The sequence below is a fragment of the Pinus tabuliformis genome, chromosome 8 (assembly GCF_031772625.1).
Source record: "Pinus tabuliformis cultivar Carrire ecotype Pingquan chromosome 8, CPIR1, whole genome shotgun sequence".
In the NCBI taxonomy this organism is placed as follows: Eukaryota; Viridiplantae; Streptophyta; class Pinopsida; order Pinales; family Pinaceae; genus Pinus; species Pinus tabuliformis.
Window position 1 is genome coordinate 558,564,792 of NC_142294.1, and position 10,718 is coordinate 558,575,509.

Sequence of the window (10,718 nt, forward strand, 5' to 3'; positions counted from 1 at the left end):
ATGTCCAGGTCAGGACAGAGTACTTACCGTCTTTGCATGGTAAAAAATATTGATGTGACAGACCTTGATAAACAATACAAGTTTGAGAATCACACCACATACAAGTATTTGAATTGTTTCTGGGGTAGCAAGAGTAATGCAACAAGATGGCAGATGGTCGGGGTGTCTGATTCACTTCCACTTGAGAAAGAGTTTTCAGATTGGGAACGGGAAGTAGAACGCAGTGGTGGTTGGATGATTAGTCGAGCAGAAGTTGAGGAAAAAATAAATGCGCTAAAAAAGATAAATCAATTTGTGTATTTTGCAGAAACTGGAAAACAAATGTTGCAGGAAAAGAAGTTGGCTTCCAAAAGGCCATCGAATGTGGCTGCTGAAAAGGACAGGGTTAGAAGAGAGATGGAGCTAGCGGAGAGTAGGCATGATTATTCAGAAGTTGAGAGAATTAAAGTGAGATTGAAGGAACTAGAAGTCCTTTCTCTTCAGAGCAAAAGCAAGGATGCAAAAGCCGATGCTAGTAGAAATGAATAAGAAAAACAAGGCTGAAAATTTCAAGAACTCTTATGAGATCAAGCCTTTAAACCTTAATCTTAAAGCAGGTGAAGCAGGGTATGATCCTTTCCTTCGGCGTTGGACTCAATTTCAAAATTATTATGATACAAAGGTGAAGGTTGCTGAAGACAACACTGATGCAAACAAAGAGGCAGATGCAGCCAAAGTAAAGGAAGCCATAGCAATAGAAACTGCTGAGGATGATGGAAAGCTTTTCAACACTAATTCTCCTGTATCAGAAGATGCAAGGGTGTATTCTTTGCATGATTTTGAAATTCCAATTTCACTTGCTGGACTGCAGAAGTATGGGGGTGCTCAAGGGGCCCCTTTAGTTTTTATGGCTAGAAAGCAGAAGATTGAGTCAACTTGTGGAGTGCAAGTTCCTAGCAATGATGGAAGGAGGCATAATCTGACATTAACTGTGAATGATTACAAGTGTAGAAGAGGCCTGCTATTAAAATAAATAATGATATTTTCTCTGCTTGTTGGTTTCCCCATTTAATTTTTATATGAAAGATTCGGAAATTTCCTTTTGGGATTGCTGGAAACATATGCAGAAAAGCCTTAAAGTGAACATTTTTGTAAATTGTTTCAAATTCTATATGTAGTGTGCCATTATAGGCACTTTAAAACACAACTGCAATAACCTAGTCAACCAAGGATTGTCTTTTAACAGTAGCAACATCGTGGATTGTTGGCAGGCATGAAATCAACAATGTGTTAGAAATATAGGCTGTATTTTCTTGACATCTAAAGTTCAATGGTGTTTTTTTGTCTCAACCATTCTGCTAAAAAATGGTATATAATGTTCCAAAAGGATTCCTTTCCTCTAAGTAACACTATTCCACTGTAAGTTATCATGCACTTGGTGAAACATGGCATTTTATGTTGTTTGAGATTGATGTTGAGTGATGCCTTTTTCTAAATTATTGTTGAAATATGTATTGTTTTTCATATTCATGTAATAAATGCTATGTTTTATTAATTTTTGTTGTTGTAGTATAGTTTGCTTAAATGCTTTTAGAGTTGCGGTTGTTTTGTTGTGCTTAGTTGTTTATTCTTGCTTTCGATTGATTGCAATTCTATCTAATAAGAATCTATCTTTTACATGGTAAAAAATTTTGGCTTAATCGCGGAAAACATTCGAAAATCTGGAAGAACTTTGGTACAGCCAAATAATTCGGTTCAGTTGGGATTTGTATAGTCAATCTGTTGTTTGTCCAAAACTGAACCAAACCAAATCCAATTTTAACCCAAAAAAATCATCTTCCCAAGAAACCCTAAAGAATTCTTAAGAAAATGCATTTTAACTTTCAAGCCACCAATGAATATGATATTTGCCCATTTCTTCTCCCTGTCCTATCAATGCCTGTCACTACTCCCTCGTTTAGGAGATAGCCATGGGAGATTTCAGGAGACTGTGCTGCTGCTGATGCCTAGAGAGGTTTGTCTATTCTGTTCATGTGTGAAGTCTCGAGGAGACTGCATTTGTAGTTGGGAAACTGTTTCCTGCACCTTAAAGGCCTGCTTAGACCTTCATAAACAAAGTTACACTCAAATAAAGCATGCCAACCGAGCCAACATACTAAATAAGTAGATTCCACTAGGTATTTAGTCATATATTCTCTGTTTTCTATGTGCTTATTTAATTTTTATTTTTCAACTTGAAAGGGTGTACCTAATGTCTGTGCATATCCTTCTTACTTCTAGAACACCTAGAATAAGTTACGTGACCTGCATTATCAAAAGTAGAATCACAACACACGCAAACAAATACATACGCCCACCAAGCACAAGAAAATAGTGTGATGGCTATCAACCTTTTAAAATCAAACTTGTAATAATCTCAATAATAAATCTAATGTTCTTTAGAGAAGACCTGCTACTTTTTGCTGGGTTTCGTACAGTTTATTGTGTATGATAAGGAAATACATTATCTTGAAGGGATTGCATCAGAAGGCTCAATGGACCTTTGAGCATTTTTGTAGGGGTTTATGTTATCCAATCATTAAAATTTTTGATAAAATTAGTCTAGACTATCCACATACCTATTTTTTTCAATAAATTTGAAGAAGTGCATGTTTTTTCTTTAATAATATGTATACTCCTGAATTTTTTGAACTGTAGTTTTCTGGGCTGATTGTTTTCTGTATTGTATGGTATCCACATTTGAATTTAGATTCTATCTTGATAACTATCATTTCTTAGTATGTTTTTATGAATATATTACATTGTAAGTGTTCTTTCTCTTCTTACATTGGAGAAGAGAATACGGCTGTCTTTGACAATGTGAAGTTGTTGAAGATGAAAAAATTCCCTTGCTTTACATGAGCCAACTTGACCTTCAATAGAAACGTTGCTAAACACAATGAGAAATTTCATGTTTCTTTAGAGAGCATCCCGAAAGGCTTGTGTAATTCCTGCATTGTTTTGGTTGATGCCTTGCTGAGGAATCATTGAGACTCGTCATGGTTTTGTGGTCCAATCAGAACCTATTCAATACTCACCTTCATTGACTATATTAGTTGGACACAAACCCTGTCAAAACTCTCAAGCCAGTAGGGCTCAGGCACAATGTTAGTTCCTCAATATGGTGATCAAAGTCTGTCTTCAACATTACAATTGTCTTCACGCATCCTTTTTCTAAAAAAATCTATATTACATGCGCTTGAAGGACTAGCTTTGAAGTCTCTATTCTTTGGCAATGTTCAGGTCTAAGTTCATGTAGGCAATTCTATGTTGAAATTATACTTGCATACCAGAATCTTATATTGGCGGAAGACCATTACTCAAATGTCTGCCAAAAAGAGCACCCATTCTGACACACCACCTATGCAAAGGAAGAAGCCTCACAAGTGTTTGGGCTCCTTTTCTCTATCATGGCTGGGGAAGTAGCCAAGAGTAAATATCTCTGCAGGCATGAAGTCCAATAAAAATAATGTATAAGACATATTTGACAACCAACAATTGCATCTAAAATGCAAAATATGTTCCCGGCCTTTCAGAAAATGTGGAGTCCAGCAGAATGTGAGGCCAACACTATCATCGAAATTCCAACCAGATATGAATCTTTCAGTCTTACAGTATTATGGGACAATAACATCACTGATATATGAACTATATATCAAGTTTTCAATCCTAAAATATAAGTGTTGGATGCTCCACTGCAAAGCCTAGAAGCCTTCTTTCAAATGTAACAACTGGATGATGCACAGAAGTTGATGCTAATAGAAGTCTGTATGGAGCAACCAACCCTTAACATGGTGGTGGGCTCTTGTACGAGAAGCCTTCTTTCAAATTTAACAACTGAATGATGCACAGAAGTTGATGCTAAAAGAAGTCAGTATGGAGCGACCAACCCTTAACATGGCGGTGGGCTCTTGTACAAGACTTAGTCAACTCAAATTCACCTCCTACACATTCTTTGATATGGTTCAAGCAAGAAATGAAAGATAGGTTATACCTGAAGGGGAAAGCATAGGAAATCATGAAGCAATGGATTCACGTAAGGCAAGTACCTGGTCAAAGGCATGAAACAATATTTTTGATGGCTTCAAGTCCATGGTGATGAACTTGGAAGTTCCTCGACTCACTTCTCAGAGGACTCTCAACCAAAATATCCAAAGAAAATGGACCTGCTTAGTATAAATGCTTTGGAGAATTCTTTACAAGTAGCTTTCGAGTTTGAGGCCAAAGCTTTAGAAGAAAATGTACTAAGCCTCCACCAACTAAAGCAAGGTTCTCGAAGCCTTATCTTTTAGAATTGTCTCTATTAGTAACTCAGAGCAGCCTTTAAATCAGGGAAATGATTACACAATAGATAAAATTAGCCAGCACTTATCAAAAATTCCATCCAGCCAGATAGTCAATGCTCAATCCTACTTTATATTTTCTAAGGACAACCAATAACTCCACGAGGATAACATGATCCCTATTTAGCAAATACACTGGCTGCCCGCTCAAATGGCTGGTACCTATAATCATAGCCTTGTATGGATAAAAACTGATGACTACGAGTTACATTGGCTCTATATATTGATGACAGTTTCTTTAGCTTTGCCAACAATCATTGTACTCCAGTATAGACTAAATGGACACTGGAATTTCCATTATCCAGAAGATGGAATCTTACCCAAGGAATTCACAAAAGTTGTTGCCAACCCACAACTGGTTGAAAATAGTCTCCATCATCATAATAAACTTTATGCCCATAATATGCACACATGGTAACACATGATACATCTCCCAAACCAATGGAGTCCAACTAAATTCTAATCCGAGATCCTCCATTCTCAACACTTTATACATAAAAAAAACTTGTCTGTAATCGGCCTCTCTTTGCACTTTTTGGGGCAATTGATAGTTATATTAAGTTACTTGAAAAATCGGTCTCCTACAATGTATTTTAGGTATCAGAGGAGGGAAACGGTTATTTCCATTGATTGAGGAATCATTTAGGCATTTTCAGTCTTGTAGAAAAGATTTGTGTTGGTTTAGCCTGGGCTCGAAACTTTTTTGTTGTCATCTAATTAATGAATGCATTAGGTTGACCATAACAAAATATCCATTTTCAGAATACACATTATCGTCCACCCTTGCTTTCAACAATGCCCATTCACATGTTGCTATTCTTCCCCACTCTATGCCTTACCACTCTATGCCTTATAGCGTTTCCTTTGCAACATAAGGTGCAAATGCTAGTTACCATATTGTCAAGGAATGACTGTATAAGATCTTGAAACCATCTTATTTGAATTTGATGACTTGTGCAGGAGTTATGACTATGTTTGAGATGCACATAAATTAAAATTATTTCTTGCTACTCTAAAAGGAGCAGCCTTGAGATGGTTCATGGGGTTAGTCTCTGCTTCTATTCGAACATGGAGCAACATGAAGGGGACATTTTTATCAAAGTATCAAGACTTTAAAAAATGGCATCCTCAGTACTCTATCTTCCTAGATAACAACAACACAGATCAAGAAGGTGCAAGGAGAATTTGATACACCTCTAGCTATGTTCTATCTAAATTGCCAGAAGAAACATCCCTTTAGGGAGTGTAAAATGTACAACATCAACTTGTCCAATATTTGTGAGCTGGAACATTCTACAGATCAATGTTTGGAGATTCCCATACCGAAAGGAAAACTTAGAAAATTGAGTGAAGAAGTTTACTCCTCTTATTTAATCATGCTTAGGAGAGCATAGCAGCCATGACCTTCAGGTATGTCCTAATATTTTTCTTATTTTAATTCATGGAATAATGAATATAATACTAAAAAATATCTATGGAAATACTATTCTCCTTCTCCATCACAGTTTCCTTCTCCCTAGAACCAATGGTCCCCCTCTCCATCTATTCAATATCCTCCATCTCAACCATATCCTTGGAGTCAGAACTGGAGGCGGCATCCCCAATGTCCAATCCCATCTAGATCACCAATGCAGAAATAACTACAATTACCCCCTTTCCTAACTCTTGTTCCTACATCACCTGTGTCACCCAATTACCTATGAAACATAACCCTAACCCAAATAATAAAGCATCCCAGAGCATAGAGGCTCTGAATACCTTCCAGACTTACCTTATCACTCCTATCGGACTTAATGATATTCAACTACGGTTAGGTAAGGAGATTAAACCAAAACACTCCCCTATCATCACCAAGGAGGAATGTGAACCTTCCAGAGAAGGTACAATAGATCTTGAGGCAATTGTTACACTTGTAACAACTGATACAGAGTAGACTATTACACTTGTAACAACCAACCCAAGAAGAATTATTACTACTATAATAACCAACTCGAGTAAGGTTGATAAACCTGTAGCAGCCAATTCAACTGTTATTACTTAGGATCCTCTGTATCCTCAGAGATTAACTGAGATTAAAATTACTGCACAACTTGAATTTGATTTTCTTAGGGAGTTGCAAAACTTGCACGTACACATTCCTCTGCTGTAAGCTCTTAAGGAAGTATTTATTTATGCCAAAATAGTACAAGACATGTGCATCAAGAAACCTAGAAGGAAGCCTAAGGACCCTGCTACCATACACATGATGGGGAAATTGTCATAATGAATGATTGCACGACCTCTTTTAACCAAGTATAATGATCTAGGAAACCTTACGGTTACTATTTATATTGATGGCCAACCCTACTAATACATTAATTTAACTTGGGAAGTCCATTAATGTAGTGACAAAGGACCTCTTTAACACAATGGGGCTACATGGACTTAGACATACCCCTACTGTACTTGAATTAGCAGACAGGTCCCATGTTAAACCCAAGGGGGTATTAGAAGACATAGTAATCACAATTGCTTCTGGAGGTATCTGACTGAATTTCTTATCTTACAAACCAAATCCAACTTGGGGGGATATCCTTTGATTCTAGGGAGACCATGGTTGGCCACTGCATATGCATCTATAGGATGTAGATATGTATCTACGATGATTTTAGATGGCCAGGCTACAAACAACCTTAACCTTTACCCCCCAAGACAAAATATGGATTTGAACAATCCTTGGTGGGATGAACTTGAAATCGAATTAGATCTTTCCCTATTGCTCCTCACTTTGGTAAAAGCCTAGTATTTCAAGGATAAGACATAAGATGATATAATTAATGGCTTTATTAGTAACTTGCTTTTTGTCGCTTATATTGAAAATTAAAGGGAGGAAGAGGAGGTAAAAGATATAAAATTTTCACAAATGAGAACCACTCCGCATACCGCCAAAAGTCTAGTCAAAATAGAACTAGGAAAGTATTTGAACATTAATCCCAACCTGACTACTGTTACAGTTGTTATAGAAATACAAAAGGGAATTTGCAGGGGATTACATGAATATGAAAGGGATTCATCCCAACCTATGCACTCACCACATTTATTTGAAATATGGTTGCAAACCAATTAGTTAACGACAGTGCCACATGAACTTTACACTGAAGGAGGTAGTGAAAGAAGAATTGCAAAATCTCCTAAATGCTAACTTTATTTATCCGATATCTAATAGTTAGTGGGTGTCTCTAATTTTCATTGTCCCTAAGAAGAATGGAAAGTGGAGAGTCTATGTGGATTACAGAGAACTCAATAAAGCCACTCAAAAGGACCATTTTCCTTTACGATTTATAGATTAGGTCCTTGACACCCTTTCTGGGATTTTTTTTTTTCATTTTAGATGGGTTTAGTGGCTACAACCAAATACATATTTCCCCAAAGGATCAGGATAAAACAACCTTTACTTTCCCTTGGGGAACTTTCACATACAAAGTACTTCCCCTTGGACTCTACAATGCATCAGCAACATTTTAGAAGGAAATACTAGGAATTTTTTTCTGATTTGTTGAATGATTACCTTGAAATCTTCATCGATGATTTCACACCTTATGGTGATGCTTTTGAAATAGCATTAGCTAATTTAGAAAAATGTTGGAATGTTGTATCCAGACTAATGTTTCTTTGAGCACCAAAAAATGTCACATGATGATGACTGAAGGGATCGTGTTGGGACACTATATTTCTGCTGACGGGATCAAGGTAGACCCTACTAAAATAGAGGTAATTTTGAAAATTCCAACTCCCAAGACGCAAAAAAAGGTGCGTAATTTCTTGGGACATGCAGGGTATTACTCAAGGTTTATAGAGAATTTTTCAAAACTTGCATCACCATTGTTCTCCTTACTTTTGAAAGATGTGGAATTTTTATGGACAGGAATGTGTGAGTAGGCATTTTTGAAGATGAAATTTTGTGCATCAGCAGCTCCAATTTTACATGGACCTAATTGGGAACTATCGTTTCACATAGCTACAGATGCATCTGATATTGTTGTAGGTTTTGTTTTGGGCCAGTTGGAGGATAAGAAACCTTACACTATTTATTACATAAGCAAGATTTTGACTCCAACTAAGCTCAATTAAATAGTGACTGAGAAGGAATTCTTAGCAATAGTGCATGCCATCAACAAGTTTCGACATTATATTACTGAGTATTAACTATTTGTACAAACTGACCACTTTCCATTCGTTTTTTAATGAATAAGCCAATTACAAATTGTAGAATTACACGCTGGTTATTGTTGTTACAGGAATTTGATATCACAATTGTAGATAAACCTAGAAAAGATAATGTAGTAGCTGATTTTATTTCTAGGTTAACTATTGATGACAATTGCATTCCTACTGAGGATTCTTTCCCTGATGAGTATCTCTTTTCTATTTCTACTTACTCAGTATGATATGCATATATAGCCAATTATCTTGCTACAGGGAAGTTTCCACAATACTTTTCCTCTTAGAAAAAGAGAAAAATCATAAAACAGAGTGCTACTTATACCTGGATAGATGGGAATCTCTATCACATTGGGCCATATTTTCAGATCAGACATTGTGTTAGGGAAGATGAGAACTTTGACATCCTTAAGGATTGTCATGGGGAACCTTGTGGAGGGAACTTCGGAGATAAAAAAACAGGATAAAAAGTCCTTTCAATAGGATATTATTGACCAACAATATTTCAGGATGGCAAGAAGTTTGTGAAATGGTGTGATAGTTGTGAAATGATGGGCCAATCGCTGCAATCAGATGAGATGTCATTACAACCTCAAATAGTCTTAAAACCATTTGAGAAATGGGCCTTGGATTTTGTTCGAGCAATTAACCCTTCATCTAGATAGAGGTCCTACATCTTGGTCTACACCGACTATGTCACAAAATGCGTTGAGGAAAAGACACTAACCAGAGCCACAGAGAAGGCTATTTTAGACTTCTTATTTGAAGACATCTTCGTCTGTTTTGGGATACCCAAGGAGATAGTGATAGATGGAGGACCCCAATTTACATATGATATAATCCAAAAGTTGGTTGAAAAATATAAAATCCATCACAAAATTACGACACCTTATCACCCATAAGAAAATGGTCAAGTGGAAAGCACCAACAAGGTCATTAAGGGGATTCTTACCAAGAATGTGGCTAGTCACTAAAGGAATTGGACTGATAAACTTCCAGAAGTGTTGTGGGCATATAGAACCACATGGAGGAATACTACGAGATTCTCACCATACGAACTTTTGTATGGTAAAAATTCCTTATTCCCTATTGCGTTCAAAATCAATACATTTAGAACAACATTGCAGGTAAATTTGGATCTAGCTACAACACAAAAGCAAAGGTTGAACCAACTCAATGAATTGGAGGACAAATGGTTGACTGCTATCTAGCAAATATAGATTATCTAGTAGCAGAGAGCAAGCAGCATCACATGCTTATCAAAAAGAAGAAATTTCAGAAAGGAGATTGGGCTCTCTTATAATTCGAGATTCAAGGACTTCAAGGGTAAGCTCTACACCAGATGGCTAGGTCCCTATGAGGTAGATGCAGTCCTTGAAAATGGGGTTGTGAATTTGGTTACCATTGATAGTGCGAGTACAACATTGTTTGCAAATGGGAACTGTCTTTGGTTATATCATAAACCTAATTCAAGGAATTCACTTGTTAACATTGTCATAGATTTGGACCTTCAGATTATAGGAGCAGGGGAAAACCCCCGTATGCTTCCAAAATTCTAATTTTTTAATAAGTGTAACAGTTGAAAACCAACCTTTGTCGACATCTGTTACACCTATTATATATATATATATATATATATATATATATATATATATATATATATATATATATATATATATATATATATATATATAATGAAAATAATATGGTTGTGTAAAACTCTTTTGGGCGCAGAGAGATAATTTATGTAATAGTTGAAACCACTATGTGGCGGTTGTTACACACTTTGAAACAACGTTTGCTATTTCAGGCATATCTTACAATAATGTTGTTACAAGAATGTTTTCAGTTCTTTGATTTTACCTTTTATGGAAACCAATAATACATAACAGTCGTCTTAGTTGTTATAGCTGTAACAACTGACAACTTCTAGAAATGATCCAAGTAAATTATCTATTGTGATACACATCACGCATCACCATGACTCTGGAGCAATTTCCTTGATCGCCAGAATTAATTTCGTGCACCTTGTCACCAATGTCTTCTCTCCATATCACACCAAGTACATCATGAAACAGTAATATCACTATCCTCTTTTATTTATTAATTATGGAAATTTAATGTGATATCCTTTTGACAGTCGAGGACAGCTATCAC

General features: G+C 36.3%; 1 pseudogene; it reads left to right on the forward strand.

Annotated features, from left to right (window-relative positions):
- Positions 1 to 1,012, forward strand: LOC149236688 (protein RTF1 homolog pseudogene; annotated as a pseudogene).
- Positions 1,013 to 10,718: the final 9,706 nt, after the last annotated feature.